Source organism: Octopus bimaculoides, chromosome 4 (genome assembly GCF_046866305.1).
Source record: "Octopus bimaculoides isolate indiv1 chromosome 4, ASM4686630v1, whole genome shotgun sequence".
NCBI lineage: Eukaryota > Metazoa > Mollusca > Cephalopoda > Octopoda > Octopodidae > Octopus > Octopus bimaculoides.
In genome coordinates this window covers 41552860-41580359 of record NC_142931.1, presented here as the reverse complement: position 1 = coordinate 41580359, position 27500 = coordinate 41552860, and the positions used below count along the sequence as shown (strand labels likewise).

Sequence of the window (27500 nt, the reverse complement as noted above, 5' to 3'; positions counted from 1 at the left end):
GTAGGAAATTCACTTAGTTTTATCTAAAAGTACAAATAAAAATCAAAATATAAAATACCACCCAAAATGAAAATACGTGAATATCATTCAGTATTGTATGTTTTATTGGCTCATAAGATAGACTCCTGGAGGGAGGGAAGAGTTTAGCATGAAATAAATCATTGAACAACAGCCATTCACTTATTGCTCAAAACTGAACAGGAACAAACTAACCAGGGAGCATCTATGTGGTTGTCTGATGCGCTAGAAATAATAATTAAATGTTCTTTGAAATATATCCTACTCTCTTAAATAAAGAAGGCATCGCTATGTGACTAAGAAGCTTGCATTGCCGCCATGTGGTTTCAGATTCAGTTCCAGTGTGCAGTACTTGGGCAAGTGTATTCTATAACACCTCAAGCTGACCAATGCCTTGTGAATGAATTTGGTAGATGGAAACTGTGTGGAAGCTTATTGTTTGTGTGTATGTGTCTGTTTGTGTATGTGCTGCACCATCACTTGACAATTAAGGTCATATGGAAGTTGATCTGTTCAACTGAACCCTTCAAGGTGGTGTCCAACATGGCCACAGGTCAATGACTGAAACAAGTAAAAGATAAAAGATAGTATTTCTCTATTAGCTAACACAGAGGGAAATCTCTATATAGTCAACTGACTAGCTAAAAATGACAGCTAAGTTCCCTTAAATCACACTCAACTGTCTCAAATAAAAAGATTATAAAGTGAAAAATATAGTTCTTGATATATACAAAAATAATAAGACATTCATATCTTAGGCAGAATGCCTTTTTTTTTTATAGGTCTACTTGATCAAGGCTGACCCAGCGCTAAGCAAAAACATCTCTATTAGCTACCAAGAAGATTATAGAGAGCTATAACAAGAAATGCGATCTTGTTTTTGATTAAAACTATCATACAATATATAAAATAATCTAATTTTAATCCAATTCAACTTTAAAAAAAAAACAGTAATTCAATAGTAATACTAACAAACTACATAATATGTGCAAAGATTAAGAAAATATTAGCACCAATGTTATAGGATATAACTTGACTACTTGACTATGACATTTAAATAGAACATTAATTTCAAATTCTGGCCAGCAATTTTGGAGGAGGGGTAAGTCAATTACATCGACCCTAGGGTTCAACTGGTACTTTATTTTGTCGACTCTGAAAGGATGAAATGCAAAGTCAACCTCAGTGGAATTTGAACTCAGAATGTAGAGATGGACAAAAGGCCACTAAGCATTTTGCCTGGCGTGCTAACGATTCAGCCAGCTTGCTGCCTTATTTAAACAGAATATTAGTATATTTAACATTACAACGGTGTGCTTTCTATTTGTTGATTGTTTTTAGGTGAAAATCTTTACTAATGCTCTAACTGCTGTTCATCCCTCTTGGATTGGTTAAAGAGGTACCAGGCAAGTAATAAATAGAGTTGATTTAATTAGATATATCTCTTCTTTCTAAAATTGTGGTAATGTGTAAATGAAAAGACAAAAAGGCTTGGTAACCATGTGATTGCTGGCTCAGTCCTACTGTGCTGCACCTTGGGCAAGTGTCTTTCACTATCACCCAGGGCTGACTAATGCATTGTGAGTGGATTTGGCTGAGGGAAACTGCATGGAAGCCCATCACAAATATACATATATGAGTGTGTCTATCTGTATCAGTGTTTGTCCCCCCCCTTCACAACTGGTGTTGGTTTGTTTACATCCTCTGTAACTTAGTAGTTTGGCAAACAATACAATAAGTATTGGGACTGATTAGCTTGACCTTCAGGGTGGTGCCCTAGCATGGCCACACTCTAATGACTTAATTGAGTAACGAATAAAGATAAAGATTACTTTCTTGTGTATAACTGACTGTTTCAAAATTTGGAACAAGGCCAACAATTTCAGGGGAAGGGGCTATTTCACTACATCAACCCCAGTGTTCAACTGGCACTTATTTTATCAAGCCTGAAAGGTTCAAAAGCAAAGTTGACCTTAGCAGAATTTTGAACTCAAAAATGTAAAGACAGATGAAATATCAGTAAGTATTTTGTCTGACATAGTAATGATTCTGCCACCTTGCCGCCTTATTATAATTAGTGAAATAAAAATTAAATTAGAAAAACAAAGAAAACAAACTCAAAAACAGTTCTGAATGGTTTAATTTGTATCTGGCCTAGGCAAAAGGCCAGTAATTTTTAGGTAGGGAGGAGTTAGTCAATATCATCAACTCCAATATTTGATGGGTACTTTATTTTATTGACCCCCAGTGGAATGAAAGGCAAAGTTGACCTCGGTGTTATTTGAACTCAGAAGAGCTAGAAGAAATTCTGCAAAGCATATTTCATGGTGCTCTAACAATTCTTCCAGCTTGACACTTTATTTGTTTCATTTAATGAAAACTATTTAAAAAAAAAAAAAAAATTAACATCATTTCTTTTCTGAACAAAAGAAAAGAAAAAAGAAAAAATCAAGTGGATACATGACTAACAATTCTCATGATGAAAATGAAACAAGAACGGCATGAGGACATATATATAAATATACTTTTCACAAAAATTTACTAGGAACAAAAAAAATGAAATATCAACAATAATTTTACTTCTTTATTTAAAAAATAGTCATTAATAATGATTTCAGTGCTCAATGGATGAAACCTGTAAAATAGTAGTAGTAGTAGTAGTAGTAGTAGTAGTAGTAAACAACCTTTGTAAAATTCAACATAATGATTTCCTTTATATCTTTTATCTAACAGGACTAAATTTCCACCTTCTCCTACATTAGGGTTTCTAATAAAAGTTTCGATAATTATCAAAATAAATTCAATTTAGCAATATAATCCAAATGGGGCTAATAAAAGTCTTGCCCTCTGTCAGCATATAATTGTACAATTCGACACATTCATACTGAACTTATCAAAGTGGCATCTAATTATCACACTGGCTGAGATGTTTCTCAGCCAGAGATCAGAAAAGAGGGTGGGACTAAACAACTAAATTATCCCCTTAATGGAAGGGACCAAATAACAACATAGCTCCAAGTGGGAGGTGCCAAGTCAGGAAGGTGCCAGAGAGCAGAACACAGAGGTTGATTTAAGGGAAGAATTTCTCAAAAATCTTTGGGAGACAGAGGACACACACAACTGAAAAATATGACAGTGTCAAAAAAAAAAAAAAAAAATAAAACTGTAAAATCAGCTTAAGATCATTGAAAGAGGTGTTATAAGGAGTGACAGTTGTAAAGATATATGCATGATACGAACTGTATGGTGTAGAAGGAAAGGGCACTTGCTGAAGTAAATAGGAAGAAAGCAAAGTTAGCAGTAGGATAAAGATTCAATGGAATCAGATGGCAATGAGTCAACAATAGCATAAACAACCTTGAATATTTTGTTAAGTGTTGAGCAGTAATAGAAACCATCCTTTAAAATGGGAGCAGTGTTTGTAAGGTTTCTCATTGTCATTATAATGGGCCAGAGGGCTGTAAATTATGAACTTGATTCTTTACATTATAGTAGCAATGAAAATGATATGTTGGTTATGTTGATAAAGATAATGGCAATAATAAAACTGGATATGTAAAAGACAAAAGTTTTATGAACTTATTCAAACAGCTGAATAAATTTATTATAATTTTCAAAAAATCAAAATAAATCAACTGAAGATAAAAATGAACATCATTTCTCATAAGTAAACTTTAAAAATTGTCAAAGGGAAGTTGAGACTGTATTGTATGTAACTAAGTGCACTGCTGGATAGAGAGAAAGAATAAAGACATAAAGACAAAGAATTGCAAATGTAAAAAAAAAAAAAGTTTTCAAAAGTAAAATAGAGTACATAAACAGCAGGTTCCAGCAAAAATTAAATATTAAAAATATTAATGGTTTAGAGAATGTCAGGGAACAAGAAACTTTCATGATACTGTTTCTGGGAGAGGAAATAATTTTTCATAATTATTAACCTCAATATTATTATCTAACAATAGACTCAAATGTCATCACAAACTACAGAATTTTCTGGTCATAAACAATATTTACAAGTGACAATAACCTCAATATTACAAAACAAAACTGTATCAGGTGTTTTTTTTTTTTAGTTCAGCGTTCTAAATGCTCCATTATTATTTGAAATAAGTATTTAGTGTTTAAGTATCTTCTACTTTTTACTTGTTTCAGTCATTGGACTGTAGCCATGCTAGGACACCCCCTTGAAGGTTTTTAATCAAACAGACAGACCCCAGCCCCCACCAGTAATTTTTTTTATAGTCTGGTGCTTATTCTATTGATCTCTTTCGCTGAACTGCTAAGTTACAAGGACATAAACAAACCAACACTGGTTGTTGAGTGGTGGAAGTGGGGAGACAAATACAGGCATACATATCTATCTATCTATCTATCTATCTATCCACACGCACACAATGAGCTTCTACAAAGTTTCCATCTACCAACTTCACTCACAAGGCATTCATCAGATCAGGGCTATAGTAGAAGATACTTGCCCAAGGTGCCACGTAGTAGGGACTGAAACAGAAACCATGTGGTTGTTAAACAATAAAGAAAGCTTCTTAACCACATTTCCATATATTTTGCAATATCTTTCACACCAAAAATGTATTTCTTACTTATATTATTTTTAACATCCATTTTTATCAAGCTACTACCAAAAAAAAAAAAAAAAAAATGCCTGCATGATATAACTTTTCTCATCTTGATGTTTTATTGATTATCTGAAACCGAAACACTACCTATATTGGCACACTAGTGATTTTCATTTCTTTAATCATAGCAATTTAAAGACTAATTCTATTTTCCACAGCAGAAATTCCTTTTACATTTTGTTCACATTGACGAAAATGTTGAAAAAGAAACAATATTCATAATAAGGAGAAACAACTATTTTTAATCAGTTTTCTGTAACAATGCCAATATGGCCATAAGATTACTGTACTTATGTCCATGAACTAAATAATTCTTTAGATAATGTTCATAATAACAGAGCATAAACAGGATATTTGGTTTGGTGGCTTTGAGTACTAGATTCTTTTTGAGTTTATAACTCCATGCAATAAAGATTACAAACAGTAAAGATATAACCAAGTACATTTATGCTGCTGAACTCATACCTCAACCTGCAAGGTTGCTATCCATTTATCAGTCTATCCTAACATTATTAAAACAACCTATGCAGGGGATATGTATTTGAAGAGCAGTTGTATTAGAGACAATGAATCAGTATTTGAAAATTTATGTATTTTGTAAGAGTCATGAGAAACTTGAAGCTTTTTTCAAAATGTATGTGCAGATTTTCCAGCAACAGGATTTTAAAATAGCATATAGAAAATAAAGGTCATTATTTTCACATAAATAAAATTTTTCACTGCAAAAAAGCAAAAAAAAAAAAAACAGTTTTATTTTCTTTAGAGACTATTGTGATCTTACATAAGTAAACACAAAATTTCATTTGTCTCTACAAAGAAGATTAGGTAAAACTTCCTTTACGAATATTCTCTAATACAGCTTAACTTCACATTTTGTCAGAAGTTATCTGTTCTTAGAATAAGATTCTAAACGAACCCCCAAAATATTTGATTAAGTATTTTTTTTAAAAACAAATATACGTTAAAAGGAAATTTTCAATAGTAAATTGAACTAAAGTCCTTAAGATAAAGTGGAGTGATGCTTCCAAATAAGCATTGAATAGTAAATAAAAACTTGCTTGAAGAATGTTATATTTTAGATAACAATATAGATTTAATTTTTTTCATTGGGAGAGAAAGAGAAGTAAATTTATAAATATTTCATATGAAATACACACAGTTGAGAAAGTGACATAATGAACTTTACTTAGGACAAAATTAATGAACAAGACTGTTTACATACAAAAAAGTTTCAGGCATTTTCACACATTTTGATTTTATGGAACATTTCTGAGTCATGCATAAAAAAAAAAACATTTTTCTTACATAAGAAACAAACAACAGAAAAAGATTATACTATTGTTTTGAATAAAAGAAAAATAACTAAATGCTCTAAATTCATTTAAAATTTGTTTCAGTTGTAGTGGCCTACTAATTATATAATTATGAATAATTATATATAACGATATACATATTTATGACATTCTGTAGGCAATAGTGAGTATATTTAGGAACTACAAGTAAATAGGTTTTGTTTAATAATAAAATAAACTCTGGTTTCTGTGTAAATATATATATATATATATATATATATATATATATATATATAGCTGTATTTTAAAAGATGGAGCAAATGTACATTATTTGACTAAGGAGTAGTGGATTGGCAAAATGGAAACAGTTGTGGAAAAAAAAAAAGAACCTTACAATATTTAGTTATGTCCCTTTACTTTCAAAGTTCAAATCCCACTGGAGGTGACTTTTTGTTTTATGCTTCTGGAGTTGATAAAACACAATGACATTTTAAGTAACAGGATTGACTTGAAGGCTAACTCTCCAAAATATGTTAGAAATTCCTATTTCTAATTTTTCTATATTAAAAGGTGAAGTTGTAAGAATGGTAGAGGCTTGGAGTAACTACCTATTAATGTTTAGTTCTTGCCCTTCTGTATCTTGAGTCTAAACCTCACTGACTTGCTTAACATTTCATTTCTCTAGAGCAGTGTTCCACAATTGGTATACCACAGCACGCTAGTGTGCCGCAGTGTAACCTGAATATAATCTTTTTCTCTGTATTTCAGTTAAATTTTTAGTTCAGGTTTGCCACCAAATTTTGAAAAGAATATATGTGTACCTCAAGTAAAAAAAAAAGTTGCAGAGCACTGTCCAAGAGTCATTAAGTACCAGCTGTAGTTTAGCGCTTGACAGCACTGATTAAGCAGATCTATGACCAAAGCCATGGTCATACTGTCTTCTAATCGAACTTAATGTATCTAGGATTACATCATCCTAGGTGCCATCTTTACAAGAGCAATTCTGAAGATGGCAGGGTGTAATTTGAAAGAGATTTGTCTGCTACTTTAAGCATGTTGGTGATCTCATAGAAACTCTCTTGTTGGTTCGATAAGTACCAGTGTTTTACCAGGGTTTATTCAATTAACAACTCCCTCTCCATAGCAACGACTAACCCTATAACCATTCATAAAAAAAAAATCAATATATATTCTGAAGATGATTCTTACAGCACTATGAAACACATTTTAATCTCAATAGTATTAACTTCCAATAACTATGACGATTTTCTGTTAACAATGATATTTCCCTTATAATTAGAGTAATGCACACACACAAATCAATAATATATGCAATAATCAATAGTAGAAAGTGGGTAGAATTGTTCTAAATGAATGGGTACTGTCAGGTTATGATCTTCAGAGCAAAAACAATTTCAACAAGATATTTTTTGTAAATATCACATGAAGAAGCATATCATGTCACTTTACAAGTAATCCATAGAAAAATCAGAATGCTATACAAAAAAGAAAAAAAAAAGTGAGGGGCAAAATATAGATATTTTTTATGTATTTGTTTGTATTAATATTCATAGATGAAGGACACATAATAAGGTAGCATGACCAGATTCTTATGAAAGGAATAATGTAAAATGTAAAAATTCTTAATGTTCAGAGACGTTTATGCCAAAAGAAGGAGAAGTAGAATGTTGGAGTAATAAAGATGAATGAAAGATGAAATAAATTTGTTAAATAAAAAATAAAATTAAAAATTTACCATCAAGATAAAATGTAGAAAAACAAACAAGATAGGTATGGAAGTGAAGTCCCAGGTTATAGTTACCTCATTAACTAACAAATAATCAATAGCTTTAATTGCATCATTTTATCTCTTCATAGATATGAAAAGAGAAATAAAGAAAAAAAACTAATATATAGAGATACTTGTAATTCAATAGAAACTGTTGGTGCCTTTGAAATTGTGTATCAATAAATATTGATCTTCATTATCATTATTATTAACGTAACAAAAGAAACTATTACCTTTGTACATGCATATTATACAGTGCAAAAGAAAATAGCATTTTCTAAAGAGAAACAACCATAACATTTTATCAAACGTTTACAACCCTCTGTCTGTCAATGTATCTATCTGTCTTTTTATACGTCTCTAAGGGTCATGGATCAGTGATTATCTTCAGTTTCTAAAGCCTTCAGTAAATAAAAGACTGATTTCTTCCTGGTTGGTGTATTATAGACATTTTATCAATAATACTAGCACTACTGCCTCGGTGAACAACATTGCATTTTATATAAGGAATTCAGACATATTGTTCCTGTTCATAAATATTGACTCTTAGAAGTAATGATAGAGAATAGAAACAAATGAAGTGAGACGTTCTGTCATAATAAGAACAAAAGCAAAACAAAAGAGATCATTGCAAACCAATAAGGTCTTTAATAACTTGGTGTGATGTCAGTATTATACAGGAGCTAATAACTGTTGAAACCAACTAGGTAATTATCTTATCAGTACCCTTTATGAAAAAGAAGAGAAATCAAAAGATGAAAGCACAGGTAATATTTTAATTTGGAAAATTAAGGAGCAAGTATTGCTCTACAACCATTAAACATTATTGGTGAAGTAGCAGAAATGACAGAATAGTAGACTAAAGGAGTGACAATATTTAGTCTCAATCCTCTCACCATTTTATCTCAACTTTTGCCAGAGAAGGATTTGCTTTTCATCCCCATATGATAGGATGTGGGGTTAAAAGAAGTAACACTGAGGTACTGGGAGTGATTTAATAGTTTATAGTTTATACCTTCCCCTTTTTTTTCATACTATTTTATGTCAATGTGAGAAATTATTAGTTATTAGCAGTGCCACACTGCTGAAGATAGGATGTTTAGATTTAAATGTGGCATATTCATGGCAATATCATCTAGTAATTTCCTACAAGGCTTCCCCTGTAGTTAAGTGTCATAGCATTTCTAGAAAAAAATCAATTTCTTTTCCTTTATATATATATATATATATATATATATATATATATATATATATATATATATATATGTAGTGAGAGATAGAAATCAAGTTCTTCAACCAGCCATTGGTTATTGTACAGTTTACAACTATGTAAGAAAATCTCCAGCAATAAATGTTAGAAAAACAGAACAGGAACTATATACTAAAGGATACAGGAAACTGTTTAACTTGTAAAAGTTGTGAAATAAACATTTAATGAACAGTTATTGCAATCTAATTTCAGTAATACTACTTCACAGTAACATCTTTTGAAAACAAACTCCTACCATTTTAGACTTTATTTCTACGGATAATGACCTTGGTTAAAACATGAGCATCACAATATCACTATGAAAAAAATAATGCATAATAGGTGCAGGCGTGGCTGTGTAGTAAGTAGCTTGCTTACCAGCCACATGGTTCAGGGTCCAGTCCCACTATGTGGCACCTTGGGCAAGTGTCTTCTACTATAATTTGGGGCTGACCAAAGCCTTGTGAGTGGATATGGTAGACGGAAACTGAAAGAAGCTTGTTGCGTGTGTATTTGTGTTTGTCCTCCCATCATCGCTTGACCCCAATGCTGCTGTGTTAACGCTCCTGTAACTTAGTGGTTCGGTGAAAGGAACCGATAGAATAAGTACTAGGCTTCCAATGAATAAGTCTTGGGGTCGATTTGTTCAACTAAAGGTGGTGCTCCAGCATGGCCACAGTCAGATGACTGAAACCAGTAAAAGAATAACAGTATTTAGTTTTATTCCTTCCACATGGTCATATAAAAATTTTTTACTGGTGATGACTTTTGCTTAATATATTTCTTGAACTGACAATTGATTAAACAATTACCAGTGGAGTAATTGGTACTGACCAAATCTACAACCCTTTTGTTTGTCCACTCACACACAAAGGAGAAAACAAAACCAAAAGATAGGCACTGCCGACCTACAGCTGTAATACTGCACAATATACTGAAATTAACACAATGTATAGAAATGAATAGGACCTGGAACTAGAAAAGAATTTTGGTGGATCTTATACTGTACTGTAGAAATGTTCCTGTAACTTGTTGAATTGTAGAGCAGTATATAGTAAGTGATTCATGAGAGGATACAATGCCAAGGTTTCCATTTACTCTTTGAAGGATTTTCAACTCCGTACTCTCAGTACTTGTGAAGTACAAGTAATTTAATTATACAGTAGCAAACTGTATCCCTACAAAATTGTTCTTATGCTTAGTGAGCTTAAATCATCAAGAATTAAATATCTTAGTGACATGCTAATCTGCCAGAGATACAATATATGAACTGAAGACCTTTCAGTTGGCACCATATCAATGTGATCAGCGTCAATTTCCATAAACATTTAATTCTTTATTCCTATACTATGGTTATGATACACAAAAACATATTGGAGCTACTCATCACTAATTACTGATCAATAAATAAAAATATTGCAAACTATAATGGTGATATTGGCATCAACAATAACAACTATCTTTATTATTTGTGAATGATTATGCATCACTGAAGAGGTCCAAGACAGAAAGATGTTTGGAGTTGGCTGTGTTTGCTAAAGATTACACTATCCTTTCTATCACCTTAATAGTCATTTCCAATCCTAAATTTCACTTTTTCTCACAATTTTTTCTAATTATATTAATTCATTCATTTAGGAAAATAAGTCTTTAATAAAAGTTATTTTTCAGATAATTTTATAAACCAAGTCTTAAAAACCAATAAGAAATAATTATTAGCAAATAATCCAAGAACTCTTTTCCATTTTTATCAATTTCAATTTGGTAACCATCTTCTTCCAAGTGTTTATATAACTCATTCATATTTCTCCCTCCCAGCAGTTCATCCAATGTCACACCCTTTGTGTTTGTACAACCTGACTATACCTTTTGTTAGCAATTCATTCATATTACCAATTTAATCCTATTTCAGTTACTCTTTATTTTCTTCAAAATAAATAATAGCAAAGTTTTCCAAACATCTCCCCTATACTGAACTATCTACAGATAAATACTGATGACAGCATGATTTAAGTTTTTGAGAAGGAAACAAAAAAAAGACAAAATAAAAACAATTTTTATGTCAAAATTCACAACATCCATAGCACTGATTGTATTTTTGTTAGACAGGATATAAACTATATTGTAGCTAAATGATAGGGTGTCTCTACTTGCAAGAGTGCCAGGGAAAACAGATTTAAGAAAGGGGTTAGGCAACATGGGCGTATACAGGCAGATTAGCAGCTCACAATCAAGGGCAGCCTCAGGCAGTTTAGAGATGATGGAAGGAGAATATGTTAGGGAGAACAAGTTGTTATTATGATAGGAAGAATTGGGTTCGTGAGAAATAAGAAAACAAAAAAGAATACTGCAAATAAATAAATAAATAAAGGTAAACAATGACGGAAGGACAAGAGTTTGCAGTGAAGCTGATTTTTTTGAGAGAATCTGAAGTTAGAATTGAAAGTTAGGGGAAGAGTAAGGCAAGTTTTAGAGTAAAGAGCAATAATGAAGAGTGGTACAACCAATGGAAACTTAGCACTCTGTGCAAAATGAAGTGATGAAAAATAAATCACTAATTTTGGCAACATCAAACATTTAAGGAACCTTGGATGACTATTTTAATTACTAGAATATTGTCACTGGCTAGTTATCATTTTCATATTGGATTTAATAAAAACACCGTGGGACATGCCCTACAAATGTTTTTGTTTTTTTTCTCATTTTTTTCAACTATTTTAGTTTTTAGAAGTTAAACAAAAGTAATTTTAAAATGTTCAATTCACATTTTAACTTTTGTTACTGACTGCTACACATTTATACACACAATCAGCTTCCACACATTTTCTATCAACCATATTTCACTCATAAGGCATTTGTTGATATGAGGCAATAATAGAAACACATCCCAAAGAGGTCACACACTGGGATTCAAACTGGGGTCATGCAGTTGTGAATCAAACTTCTGAAAACCAAATAAATAGTTCTAAATAAGTTTTTAATGAATCTGCACAATTTTCAGAATTTTTTACCCTTTTTTAAAATTTCTTTGGCAAAATATTAAAAGAGGGCATAAAACCACTTCATAAAATATCAAATATTGATCTATAATATGTGTGAGTGGAGGGAGAGGGAGATGTGTGTGTGTGTGTGTGAGTGCCAAACCAAAGAATTATTGTTAAACACTTCTATGAAGAACAAGTAACAAATGTATTTTCCAAGAATTAAACAGACTCAACTAAAAACCATATGATAAATGGTAGTATTAATACCATTATGGAAAAGTAAAAAATAAATTTTACAACAGAACAGGGACACCACAGAACTCTTACATAGTAATTAGCTTTAAAAATTATTTCCAAAACGGGTAAGTTTAGTTTGAGATAATGTTCGATTTTGAGGAATTGAAGAAATACAAATCAAAGATAATCAATTATGCTGCTCCTCCTACAGCTTGATGATTTAAATATTATATAAAGTTGCAGATGACATTATGAAGAATACACATGAAATAACAATACAATGTCTAATTCAGTTGCCAATCCTATTAATAAAAGACAATGATAATTAGAACTGATAAGTTTAGATAAAGAGACAAGTAACCTCAAAACTACAATGATATCGATTTAAACGCATGCACAAACATACACAGACATTATTTGTTTATTTAATGTGTGTTTTTACATGCTAGCGTGATAGGGGAAGAGGTACCTGAGACAAGATTTTTACGGCAGGATGATCTTCCTGCCACCAAACCTTGCTTTTCAAGTAAGGGGTATTTTTATTCCAAAGGAATTCAGGAGCAAGCATGACAGTCTGCTTGTGGATCTAGGTTAGATCCTTGGACTCATGTCTTCTAAAATAGCCATGAGTTGACTAGTGTCTCGCGAGTGAAATTTGATAGATGAAAACTGCATGGTAACTTGTCATTTGTGTATATATATATATATATATATATGGGAGAATATACAAATAATAACAACAGACGAGGACAGGTGGTGTAAATAACAAAAGTATATATTAGTATGACGCTCGGGAATACGGAAAGTCTTTGACGTTTCGAGCTACGCTCTTCAACAGAAAGAATACGAATATATATATATATATATATAACAATTAGAAAATGGAGGATAATATGCTGAACCCAACTACTTGCAGACGGTGTATCCCGTTGAATTCATTAATTTAATTCATAGTAAAAGTGACAAAGGGAGGAAGAAAAGAAAAAGAAAGAAAGAACCAAAGCACAGGTGTCCATGGCAGACTATGTTATTTTGCCAACATGGTTTACATATAGAAGTACAAAGTACATAAGGAATTAGAGGATGAACAGAAGTTTAATCTTACAGCTGTTACGGCCTAGTTTTGGCAGACCCCATTCTATCCGAATATTCCTTTCCGGAGTGATTATCGGATGACATTTCGAAATGGGGTTACATGCCCGAACCTCTAGGCCTCTTCAGAGATTCACAAAGGGTTACATACAGATGTAGAGCAAGAGGTAAAAACAGAGGTGTGGTAGAGACCAGAAGAAAAACAACAGCAAAAATAAGATAGAAATAAAAATAAAAATACAATTGAAATCAAAATATAAATAAAAATAAAAATAAAAAATACAAATAAGGGTACAGGAGGAAAAAAATAATAATAGTAGTAAAAAAGAATACATAAATGAAGACCCCTAACTCTCTCACGTTATATATATCCGGCAGTGCGTGAGAAGACCCGGTGCGTGAGAAGACCCGGCAAGCCAAGTAAGATCGTTGCCAGTGCCCCTGGACTGGTTCTTGTGCGGGTGGCACATGAGATGCACCATTTTGAGCATGGCCGTTGCCAGTACCGCCTGACTGGCTCCTGTAGGATTTTCGAGCGAGATCGTTGCCAGTGCCCCTGGACTGGCTTGTGCGGGTGGCACATAAAAGACACCATTTCGAGCGTGGCCGTTTTCGTGCGGGTGACATGTAAAAGCACCCACCACACTCTCTGAGTGGTTGGCGTTAGGAAGGGCATCCAGCTGTAGAAACTCTGCCAAATCAGACTGGAGCCTGGTGTTGCCATCCGGTTTCACCAGTCCTCAGTCAAATCGTCCAACCCATGCTAGCATGGAAAGCGGACGTTAAACGATGATGATGATGATGATGATATATAGATATATATATATATATAACATCATCGTCATTTAGCATTCACTTTTCCACACTTGCATGGGTGAGATGGAATTTGGACATTATTTTATCAATCACAAAGTGATGAAAGACAAAGTAGATCTTTGTGGAATTTGAACTCAGAGCATAAAAATAACTAAGTCATGAAGAGTTAAATAGAAAAATGATAAAAAGAGGGTGGTAGAGGATGACAAGGTTGCTACATGATGAATGTTGGTAAGAAAATTCAGTAGGAACAACATGAACAACATGATGGGGGGAAGGGGAGAAAGAGCTGGCAGAAACGTTAGCACACAGGGCGAAATGCTTAGCGGTATTTCGTCTGTCGTTAGGTTCTGAGTTCAAATTCTGCCAAGGTCGACTTTGCCTTTCATCCTTTCAGGGTCGATAAATTAAGTACCAGTTACACACTGGGGTTGATGTAATTGACTTAATCCCTTTGTCTGTCCTTGTTTGTCCCCTCTGTTTAGTCCCTTGTGGGTAATAAAGAAATAAGTTAGTGATAGGAAGGAGACAGGGTAATAGAAGAGGGAGTACTAGAAATGAGTGATAGTGGGGTGGGGGAGAATGATGGGAAATGAGAGAGAGAAAGTGGTGGAGTAGAGAGAATGATATGAATAAATGATGGATGTCAAGAATGTCAGAAGAGGGGGTAATTTAAGAGAAAATAATAACAATGAAGATGGGATATAAGAGTGATGGAAGTCAATAAGAATGGACAGATCTAAAGCAATACCATCCCTCATTACTCAATCTGCATGATGGGAGAGAGATGGAGTGATAGTAGGAAAGCACATTGATAGGTGAGGGAACATGATAAAGATGAGAGTAATGAAAAAAGGGAGAGAGAAGTGTATGAAAACTTAATATGAACATAAAGGTCAGGGGGCGCCCCAAATGTATATATTATACATCCTAATCTCTTTCAAGATTAGTAACATCATTTTTATATCCATTATCTATGCTTGGGTCTAGCAGGTCTTTACCAACACAGGGCTTCATCATAAGCAGTGATCCTTTGTCATCTCCTTTATGGGGTCCAGTATTTTGTGACCAATTTTCAGCACTATATTCCATGTCTTCATTGGCCTGCCTATTCTACAGGATCTATCCACTTTGAGCATCCAGCACTTGTTTATACAACTGGTATTTTCCATATACCTCAATGCTAATACTGATGTAGTCTAATCTCTTCTATACTATATTTAATTCTTCAAAATGTTATGTTTTACTCTCAGTTCATTTGTGCCCCATTGTTCATACTCACTAGCACTACACATCCAACAAGGCATGCACATCTCATTCCTTTCCAACTGACACAAATCCCCACATTCATGGCCTGGTTTTCACTCCCCAAAGCATCATAAAATCTGCCTTTCACTTTCAGAATAACTATCTGCTGTCAACAAAGGTAAAAGTTCCCTGAACATTTTCTACCCAGCTTTTACTCTGGTAACTATTCTTTCAGAACATCCCCATCTTCACAGTTAATTAGATCATATAGGTTACTAAAGCTATAACCTATTTCTAGGGAGCTTTCTGAATATTTGAAGGAATTGTTTGATATATACTTTTACTGTTAACTACACTTATGCCTCTACCATACATTAACTCTACAATCCCTGTGATTCCAGTAAACCTGCTGTGCATTCATAGTTAATAGAGAGTAAACCATATGAAATCCCTACTTATTCCTTATCTACATGTCAAGCCTGGTTAGTTTCCTGGTAGCTGCAAAACTAAGCAAAACTTTTGTCTTTGATAAATTTATTTTGAGGTCTATTTACAAGTTTGGAATCCTTTCTCTAAACCATTGACTTATTCAGGTGTGAGAAGTCACTGGCATACAGGAGTATTCAATGAGAATCAGTTATAAACTCACCTGTTATGGACTGAGAAACTATAATAAGCAGAAAGGGGCTAATAGCTGAGCCCTAATATACACACCAACCTACATGCTAAATTCAATGCTGAATTGTTAACTATCACTTAGATTAGGTTGAGAAGCTTTCTCCTATTTAAGCATGTCTGTAGTTGCCTCATTAGGAACTAGGAAAAGGGCATCAGGAGTATCCCAACCTCCATCCTAGCATAAACCCAAACTGGATCTTATCCAGACAAAAACATAGACACTAGATAACTGAAGAAGTAAGAAAAATTAAAATGAAACTATTTTCAATCTAATTTAGTACAATTGGTGTGGAGACAGAAACTAGAGTCCTGAACTTGGTGTGTTTTTTTTAGTGAAAACCCTCCAAGAATGGAGTTAACTCAATCAACAGCCTTTTTTTTTTTTTTGTCACTCTTAGCATTCAGATTATTCTGTCAAAAGTAATATTCATTTATTCCCACTGTTTTGACTTAATCCTGCATTATCTCATACCTTTGAGATTTTGATGATGTGATCGTTTATTTGTAGAATGACATTGTAGGGCAGGTGTGAGAGATCAGATCTGTCCTATTTGAACATAAAGTAAGTAGAATATTTTGGCTGGGTACGGCTGGTCTAAATGGTATTGAGTTAAGTCTGCCTTTTCTATGATGGTATGGGCTGGATAAAACACTTTGAGGCAGTATTTTATGGTCAGACGCCATTCCTAATGCTGATTGATCCCAACCATTTTTGCAAGTAGTGTACTGTATTCCACAACTTTGCACGAACTACCAAGCAGACAGACCCTTTAGTTTATGAAGGGTCTGTGACATCAAAACTGATAGACAAGCTTACAAAAGTAACAGAAATATATAGCATAGGTGGTTAGGAAGAGGATTAACTGAGATACAACTGAGTTCTGTAATAGAACAAGGTAGTTCTTAGATAGAAGTGTTGTTCTGGACAACGCTTTTACTGGGTATTCTGCTCTGTAGTTTAGAGATTGCTAACAAAAACAGGCACAGATAAATGATTTGTAAGAACTGTGTGAGACATGTCCAGAGATGTTGTTGGGAAAGTGAGTGTTGGTAACGAATTTAGTGAGAAACTTAGTAAGCCGGTAGGTATCTATCAGGGCTTGGTTCTCAACCCTCTCTTATTTATCATTAAGCCTAACAAAAGAGCTTAAGACCAGCAATCCTAGGGAAATTCTGTATGACAATGAACAAGTTCTAATTGCTGAGTCTGTTGAAAATTTAGAGAAGGTTTTGTATGTAGTAGATGTATAGGAATAGTTAGTAATAAGAGTCTCAGTGAAATAAATCCTTTCAAAACCTCAAGATACTCCCAAGATAATGTTGATAGCTTCTCTTGGCAAGGTGACCAATATACCAATATAGAGGGTGTTCCAAAAGAATGATAGCAAGAATGAGACAGAAAAAGTTCAAGAGGCTATTATTTTTGTTAGTGACAAAGAGATTCTCTTTCTGAGTGAAAGGTAGATTGTATGATGCAGGCAATGCAATATTGCACTAATGAAACATGGGCATTAAATCCAGAAGATGCGTGAAAGCTAGAAAAAAAAAAAATTAAGCAAGCATGCTATGCTGGATGTGTAATGTTAGTGTGCATGAATGATGGAATACAAATGAGCTGAGAGAAAAATTGGTATATGAGAAATTATATGCAGTGTGCAAAAGGGAAAACTGCGCTGGTACAGACATGTGATGCATATGGGGAATGGCATATGGGTACTGTGGTACCAAGTAATCCAAGTGGAAGGAACCTGTGGAAGAAGTGGTGTGAGCTGATTGCAGAAGGTTGAATCTTAACAAATAGAAAACAAAGGAACACAACACATGGCAAGATTTTGTGGTGGAGAAAACTCGTCCGATCCATGCAAGCATGGAAAAAAATAGACATAAAATAATGATTCTGCTGATGGTGTATTTACACTCTTACACACACATATACATGTATGTGCATGCATGCGCATGTATATATATATATATATATATATATATATATAATACCAACTTTCTCACCTATATATATATATATATATATATATATATATATATATATATATATATATATATATATATATATATATATATATATATACATATATATATTCACACATAAACATACATATACATGTACACACGTGTATGTGTGTATGTATGTATATATATATATATATATATATATATATATATATATATATATATATATATATACATACACACACACACATATACACTCAAACACACACGAAAACATTAAACAGAAACAAAGACGTACCTTTATGTTATTTATTAGATGTGTATGGCTGAGAAATTATTCATATTTATATCAAACCTGTAACTGAATTGAATATTGCCCCATAAATTGTAATTAGTATTCAATTAGCTGAAACAAGAAGCACCTGCCTGAACATCTAAATACAAAGAGCAAGTCTGGAGTGCAAGTACTAAGAAATCTGTTTAACAAAAGACAGGTATTATTAGTCTGAAATTAATGCATTCAAAATCATATATATAGAAGATCAACCATGACATTTGCATCCAGCATTATTAACTGAACATATAGTTCAAAAGCCAAGTGCCACAACAGATATTATGAATATATATTCGAAAATAACCTGATAGATTTTTATATTTTTGTTTATAAATCAAGCGATAATTATTTGGAAGACTCTTGCACAGAACAGGTGTATTGAGAGGGCTATCAGAAACCCTATACAAGTTTGGGATTTGACCAGATTCTCTGCCTTCAACATGGATTATGTTTATTCACACATATGCTCATATAGTTGTGAGTGTGTGCGTGAACATATCATTAGAGAAGTATTGGTTGTATTGTTGTCAGTGCTGATTGAGTTGGTGTATGATTAAATGTTTTCCAGCCATGACCCTCCTCTCATTTATTTCAGACACAATGGATAGAGCCCGGATTATCAAATGAGTGGATTTTTTTTTTTTTTTTTTGAAGACAGTAAAAAGTGATTTTAGGGATATGTAAGTGTTATTTCCAGCAGACTGAGAGACCACACAGAACCCTCCCACGTCCATACACTTGAGAAAGTAAATGATGTTTGCATTGGCAGAGATAGCAACTTCAATCCTTTCATATATCCCTGCTTAATCCCATTTCTCTTTGATCAGTTCTGATCAAATTTATTCTTAATCCAGCTCTGTCTGGCTGCTGCTGTTGTTGCTACCTATTACCTCTACCTAAAGAAACTTTTTTTTTTCTACATCATCCAATTTTATCAAATTACCAGACCATCTGTAACTGTCCTATTACATCCAGTATCAGATAACTTTAATTCCCATCATTTTCTTAGCACACAAGTCTTATTTTAATAATCAATAAAACACACCCAGGTTGATATTGATTTGACCAATTTCATTTTCTTTAACCAAATTTTGATGTTATACATAATCACATGCCTAATACAGATATCATAATTAAGCCTTTGTAAAGAAAATCCTTTTCCCACAGAGCAAAGCAGGTTTTCTTAACTCATTCAGTTAATATAAACTCTTATCTTTACGTTAATATTGGCCCTACCCTATGGAAGAACTCATCAACCAATTTTACTGAGAGCTGCAGCTGGTTGAGACACTCATTATTGTAGACTTAGTTCATCTACTTTTAAACAGGTACAGTGAATAGATACAGCTAACTCCTGTGAAGTATATGAGTAGATCAAATCCACCTATGGACCTGCAGAACACAATGGAAAGCCATTTCAGTTGTCTAGATAACCATAACCATAGAATCCAGGCTATTGTTCTAATTTGAGGCTCTAAGAGTGATAGCTGGTGTGCAACTCGTGAGATTCATCAAACACAGGTATGAAGCATCAGGTGAGTATCTTTTCCAGCTCTATGGTATTTCTAAATAATTCCATGACTACTTTTACTGAACCCTTACAAAGACCATAACATCCAGTATGGAAGAAATGCCTGCTAAATGTATAGTTAATTATTTCTTTTCTGATGGATGTATTGGAAATGCATGTGCCTCTTGTAGTGCCTACAGATTACATTCCAAACAAAAGGATTTCTTTCTCTAGGTCAGTAATTCCCAATACGGGGCATACTCCCCACTGGAGAAGCCTGGGAAAATTGTGGTAGGGTACAGGATCCAAAATTCTTTTCTTTATTTTAGTGGGACATGGAAGTGTGAAAATCTTTTCTTTTTCTTAGTCAATAATGTACTTGCATTTTGTACTGAGTACTAAATAAAAGAGTTATTGGCAGATTTTTTTGGTATTAATTGTGATAAAATATTAAAAATGACCATCCCCAAATATAACAATATTAAAAATAAAGTTACTTTTTTTTACCACTGGTGGGGCATATATTTTTCTAGAAAGTTATAGTGGGGCCTGGGGGAAGATAGGCTGGGAAACACTGCTTTAGATAATCAACAAGATCACTTTCTAGTTGTTGAGTTATAGAGATCTGAAAATGGTCATACCATTCCACAAACTTGGCTGAGTGGTTAAGAAGTCCACTTCAAAATTACTTCAGATTTATTTTGTTACATCTTAATAACTCACTTGGTTGATTCTTTTTTTTTTTTATTCTCTTCCTGTTGTTTAGAAGAGATCTTCTAAACTTTGAAGTAAACTGTTGTCAAGTTAAGCATTGAAAGAAATGTTGTGTTGCACCTTCAGCAAGTGTCTTCTACCATAGCTTCAGGTCAACCCTTCCATCAAGAATAAATTAGATCAGAATTGATTGAAGAGAAGTGAAGTTAAATGGAGGATATATGAAAAGATTGAAGTAGTTATTCCTGCCAACTCAACATATACTTTATCAAGTGAATAGATAGGCAGAAGGGGAAGGGGGTGCTCTATATAGTCATGTATCCTGCTACAAATAGTTTCCAAATCACCTTCAAACCACACTCTATTATCTTTAAAAAACACTTGGTTGATAATATGGTCTGTATATATGCCATATCTGAAAAAAACAGAATGGTTGTAGCTGGAACATCTTTGATAACAGGTTTACTTGATCAAGGTTGACATGATTGAACAATTTCATCCGGAGTAACTGTGTGGAAGACAACCAGAGAGACCCATTGTGTTTTTCAGTGGTTACAGTTAATCTGTCACTCAGTATAACACCACTCCCTTGAGTGTCTTGATTCAGGCTGACTCAGTTGCAAGCATTTAATCAAGGCCACTAGTCTAAGAATAACTTCCTTTCTTCCTCCCACCAACAACAGATACCCTGAAAGGGATCATGGGAGATGCCCTTCCACCTCTGACAGAAATTTAAAAAAAAATTAAGTTTGGAATTCAGGTGTTGTGGCAGTTGATGCTAACAGTGAACACAAAAGCAATAAAGTCCTGAACTCAACATAGTAATAACTGGAAAGGTTAATACTGAAATAGTTTAGCAATAATTATACTCTTTAAAAAATGCTTTATAAAAACTTTATTTACTTTGTGCACATATAATAAATTAATCCTGTTGGAACTCCAAAATACTACTGAACTAACAGCTGTGCTTCAAACATGAATGAGCTCTTAAAATGTTTGAATGCAGTAAGATATGTTATGAGTTGATATTTCAGGTTTTATTCTCACTGATTAGATATGGTGATAAGATATGGCAATATTGATTTCCTTTGGCCACTCACAATGACAATTTTTTGTTAGGAAATAGTCAATTGAATGGATATATTAATGGTGTTTATTTCACCAAATGTTGAGAGATAAAACATAGTCGTAAACATTTCATCTGGTATGCTATGAACTCATCAAGTCTAAAAAATCTATGCCATGATCAAATACATTTATTTCTGTTGTATCACAACTGTTTTAATTGACATTAATTTCATCATTGGAATCACAATAGTGGAGTAGCTAAATATCTGGTCTTTTAATTGAACAGTGATGGATTTGTAAATGCTGTTGGTACTGTGCTATACTCTAGCAAGGAAATAACTCCACCATTTCTTCCTATGCTTATTAAGTTAGATTAGCAAGGAAGAGTGGCAAGAAAAAAAAATGACTCAGTGGTGAAATGTCATAATAACTGGAAACGACTGTAGTTGGTAGTTAACAATGCCAAAACCGAATCCTCTCATACAACAATAGAAGGAATTAAAAAGAAAATAGGAATTTCACAATGAAACAAATACAATGCATTACAACTACGTAAGTGAGTGTTCCCAAATAAAGAAGTTGATACTTGGAGCTGTAAATTATATTACCATTGTCAACTTAATGTCATATATGCATGATATTAACTATACTTAATTGGTGTAACAGACTAAGCCAAGCAGACTGAGCCAGTCTCATGTAAGAATGGAAAACTACACAAATGAAATACTTCTGCTAAACTTCCTTTTAAGTTGATAGAATTGGGCCCATTTAAAAACAAATATAATATATTATTCATCTTATTAGAAAAGCAAAGAGAAAACACACATCTTAATGGAAGCTAAGAGAATAGAAGTGGTTTTAGAATTTCTGCATGTTTTCTCGATTTAAAATGATAAAAAACTAAAAATGGTTTAGGGAAAATTTGGCTGCATTGCATAGAAGTTGACATAGTGAATTACAAATAGCTCTATTGTGGACTTCTCATTACAAAACAAACCTTTACTTTCAGGTCTGTTACTCCGACTGTGCCTAGGAGATTTTTGAGTATTATTTGTCACCAACTTTAATTCATAATTCATATGTTGTTTTCAATAATGTAATCTAATATTTTAGAAACATAAAAATTTTGGGTGAGAGACAGCCTACTACTACTACTACTACTACTACTACTACTACTACTACTACCACTACTATGACGACAACGACCTTGTACTAAAGTTAGAAATAGTTTTCCTAACTTTAAAAATTACCAAATCAGAAAACAGTTTCAGATTTACAACAAAATTCCTTTAAAACACAATACAAATCTCCAGTTGCCAGAAGTGAGCTTTTAATAAAGTTTTGTGGTATCGTTGCACCACTGAAAAAGGATTAACATTTCAGAAGTGCACCACCCACTGCTTTATTATGAAATACCTTTTCTTTTACTTGTTTCAGACAATGAACAGTGGCCATGCTGGGGCACTGCCTTGACAGATTTAGCTGAAAAAATCTATTCCAGTACGTGTTTTTTTTATAAAATCCAGTAGTTATTATATCAGTCTTATTAGTTGAAATGCTAAGTTACAAGGATATAAACAAACTATCACTAGTTGTCAAGCAGTGGTGAGGGACAAATACAAACACACACATATGATGGTCCTCTATCAAATCTACTCATTTGCCCAAGGTGTCACACAGTGGGACTGAGCCCAAAACCACATGGTTGGGAAGCAAGGTTCTTAACCACATAGCCACAGCAAATTTTAAACTATATACAACATAGGCTACTATTCCTTATATTCTTCTGTGTTGTAAATAGAGATTAGTGGTATCACAGCAAACAGAGCAGATGAGTAAAGGCACTGTTCTTGTGAGAACATTGGAATCAAATTATGACCAGCCATACAAACTCTACAGTGATCTTGGTTAAAAATATTTTAGTTCTTTTCCCAACAACTAAGCTTCTATAATGTGTAATAGATGCAAACTAAAACTTCTTTACATAAGAACAGAATAAATTTATAAATCATATAATTTTAATAATTGAATTTATAATAAAACTAATGTTAATTGTTAGATTGAATCAGTATATTGAATTACCAGCTGTTGTTACATTGGTTTCTGTGATTTAACTTAGACTGGTTCAGTTAACTTAGTTGTATATCATCACTAAATAAGAGGACTTTTTTAGTACTGCAAATAAGAAGAGTAGTGAATTATAAGTATTTTATCAGCTAACGTTGCTGAAGTCATGTCTTCAAAACCCAAAGAAGGAAACGGAGCTAGTGCAGTGTAAACAATAGTTTGTGTCAAAGTTTAGAATATTCTTTAAAACCAGAAGAAAAAGACCATTCAAGAACTTATAAAGATATATTGGAATAAATCTGAAGATTATCATTAATGAATGAAAAAAAAATATAGGAGTTTATGACATTTGTATATTGTAGGAAGTTATAACACCCAGGAATTCTTAGTTAAGAAGTACACATGCTTTCACAGAGTAAAAGCAGTTTCTCCTACAAGACAAAGGAAAAAAAAATTAGCTTGGCACTTCTCTAAACTGATGAGCTATTCTATAAGGTTTCTGTATAAAATTATGCTTGGTAGACACCATATCAACTTGAAACATTAAATATTTAAATAAATAACCAATTCTAGTATTCAGTATAGAGCAGGTAAAATATCGAAAATATATGTAATTTAAAAAAGAAAATTTTTGCTTATATAATACATTTTCATAAACTAAAGGAATCTGATAGCTTGAAACTATTTAAAATAAAATGGTACACAACTGGTCTTTATTTGGTTGATAATTATTTATATATCTAACATGTTTCAGTCATTAGACTGTGGCACCACCTCTAAGGGTTTAGTTGAACAAATCGACCCCAGTTTTCAGTGTCAAGCAGTAGTGGAGGAAAACACATGCATTATTTATACATCACACTGTTTCCATGTGAATTCATTCACATAGGCATTGGTCAGTGCGGGGCTATATTAGAAAACACTTTTCCAAGGTGCTGTACAGTGGGACTGAACCTGAAACTATGTGGTTGCAAATCGAGCTACATAAGCAGATTTTGCTCATGCAACACTGTATGTGTACATGCAGGTTTGTATAAATGTAATTGTATAATTATTATACCAGTAGCAAAATAAAGCCCTATAATTAAGACAGGATTTGGCAGCAGCTGTACATTACTAGCAGTGAATAATTTTTATCACACTTTTCTTCAAAATAATTTACTTTTAATAAGTTGAGATGTATCATTCACTCAAGTATGTAACCCGTAAGCAACTAGATAAGCTCTACACAGATAAGGAACAGGCAATTGGGCTAAAGTTTTTGAAGTAGCAACTTGTACTTTATGAATTCAAAATCTGCTACAGTTGTTGTTTTTAGGTAGAATAGTTTATTCTATATTGCTTTACTTGGAATAATCACCAACATTAAGATGCTAGCTACGAGAAGATTTACTTTCTCACTCATTTCACACCTTAAAAATGGGCCTATTTACGGCCCTAAAAAACACTTAGTGTTTATGAAATGTTTACAGTCGGAAAAAATATCTTTTTATTCATTTATTTATTTTCTGAAAGCATACACAGAAGGTTAAACACGCCCACACGTTTTAATATTATATACAAGCACAATGATAGAATATCAAAACAAGAAAAATGTAATAACGATGTAACCGATAGAATTGTGCGAAATAGTGTTGAAATCTTCATTCCACTCGCGCCAACTCATCAAAAAGGAAAACCAAAACAAAAAAAAGGTATAAAAAGGAACACACTGCATTGATTTACTTATTTTAAGAGAAATAAGTACAAAATAGAGGGGAGAGAAGTACAAACATTTGTTTGTGGGTAAAATAAAATAAAATATGGTTACGAAACACCATCTGATGGTATATCTATGGAATTAAATTATAAATAAAAGATAGAAATTAAGCCATATCTTAAAAAAAAATAACAAAACAAACTGAATGGAAATCGCCGATCCGTAAAAACATTTTACTTAAAAGTGCTTTCAGTTCAATTGAAAGTATATTTACGAATCCCATTCATGCTAAATTCTAGCTTTTGAGAAGTAGATAATTCTCTTTTCCATGGATAGGACGCTAGCCTATCGCAGAGAAGTAACATTGTCAGGGAAATGCATGGAATCTCTATTTTTAGGAGTAGGTGACAAAAAACGTCTGCTCTGATATAAACCTTAGAATCACGAGATCTACTCGGTCATTTCATCTTTATTGAGTTTACTCATGTATATCAACCCTGTTAATTGACAATTTGTTACAATAGAAGCCTTAAAACAAGCCATGCTCTAATCAATTATTTGTCCGCATAACATTACTATATCTCCCCTAAATATAATCAAAGAAAAAACAACCAGAATTGATGCATTCATTAAAACCCCATCAATCATGAAAAAATAGATAGTTCTCCCGAACTATCTATTCTTTCATATGATAATATTTTCCTATAAAAATAATTAAGATCTCCATCGATACGAGGATAATAACATTTTGTTATGACTGGCATCAAAAGGCAAAATAAATATCTCAAGACGCAACAGTAGTAGTAACAAATGGTCATTTTGTATCTAATAATAGCTTCAATAAGTTGTACTGAATAACATGACTCTTTTATGTAACTTTCGTCATCACAAGGAATTACATACACATACATTATACTAATAAAGTACTTGAGAAAAAAAAACGGAAAAGGTGTAGTTTGATAGTGTTCATTAATGTTAATTAATAGATTTTAAAACAAACATCGGAGTGTAGAGGTGTTGGTTTATTGAGAAGTAAAGAGATAATAACAGCTTTTATCAATGTTTATTACATAACAGTTAAAAATATTCTCTCTTCCTCAAAATACTAGTCTAAATAGAATTTAGACAACGTAAATTGTGAATACATTTATTAAGTGTGGAGGAAGACACATAATAATAGCTGTTCGTTTCTGCTCATTTTGTATGTGACTCGTTCGCAGGTGAAACATCAGTCACGAGGCTTCAAATCAAAACAACTATTCTGATTGTTTTTATTTAGACGATCGCCCAATTTTTCAAGAGCAAAAGGAAGTTACATTTGGTAAAAACAAGGGAGTATCGTGTCTGCGCTCGTGTGCGCGCGCACGCACACACACACACACATATATATGTGTGTGTATATCTATCTATCTATCTATATATATATATATATGGATGGATGGATGTGTGTGAGTGTGTGTGTTTTGTTTGTTTTATTGGTATTTTAGGATGCACACATGGCCAAGTGAGTAAGAAGTTCAGGTACAATTTGCAATCATGAGGACCTGGGTTCGACCACACTGCATGTACTCTTTTACCATAGATAGCTTCATGTCAAACTCCAGTACTGAGTAGAAATGAGTAGATGGAAACTGATGTCCCTTAGACGATACTCGTAATTCATCTTTACTATACACTGTACCAAGCTCATTCAGCCTGAAAATTACGATATCGCTATATATGCCTATGGAATACTCAGCCACATACATTGTAGTTCAATGCGTAGGCAGTTCAGTTGATAGAACAGTCAGAGTATCCATCGTCAACAGCGATGGTGATATGTATACTTTTTACTTTGCTGCTACGTCTGTGATATTGTGGTCGTCAAACACTAGCTGCATGACGTAAAGTCTGCCAATATACTAATGAAAACCATGATGTCAGTGGAAATATTTTTGTGTCATTTGATTAGATTGTAAACGATAAACATACAAACAATGGCTGTGAAATTCAGTAACACTGATCTGTTAAAGAACAAGTTATCTTGAATGAAGAGTTGATTACATAAGTAATGTTTAAAGCCAAGGGTTACATTTCAACCTCAATCAATCTTCCTGCTACGAA

At 33.1% G+C, this 27500-nt stretch overlaps 1 protein-coding gene across 4 annotated transcripts in view; it reads right to left on the bottom strand.

The window, feature by feature from the left end:
* Positions 1–27500, bottom strand: part of LOC106883715 (phagosome assembly factor 1) — a 66355-nt gene that overhangs the window by 38359 nt on the left and 496 nt on the right. The window lies entirely within an intron of this gene.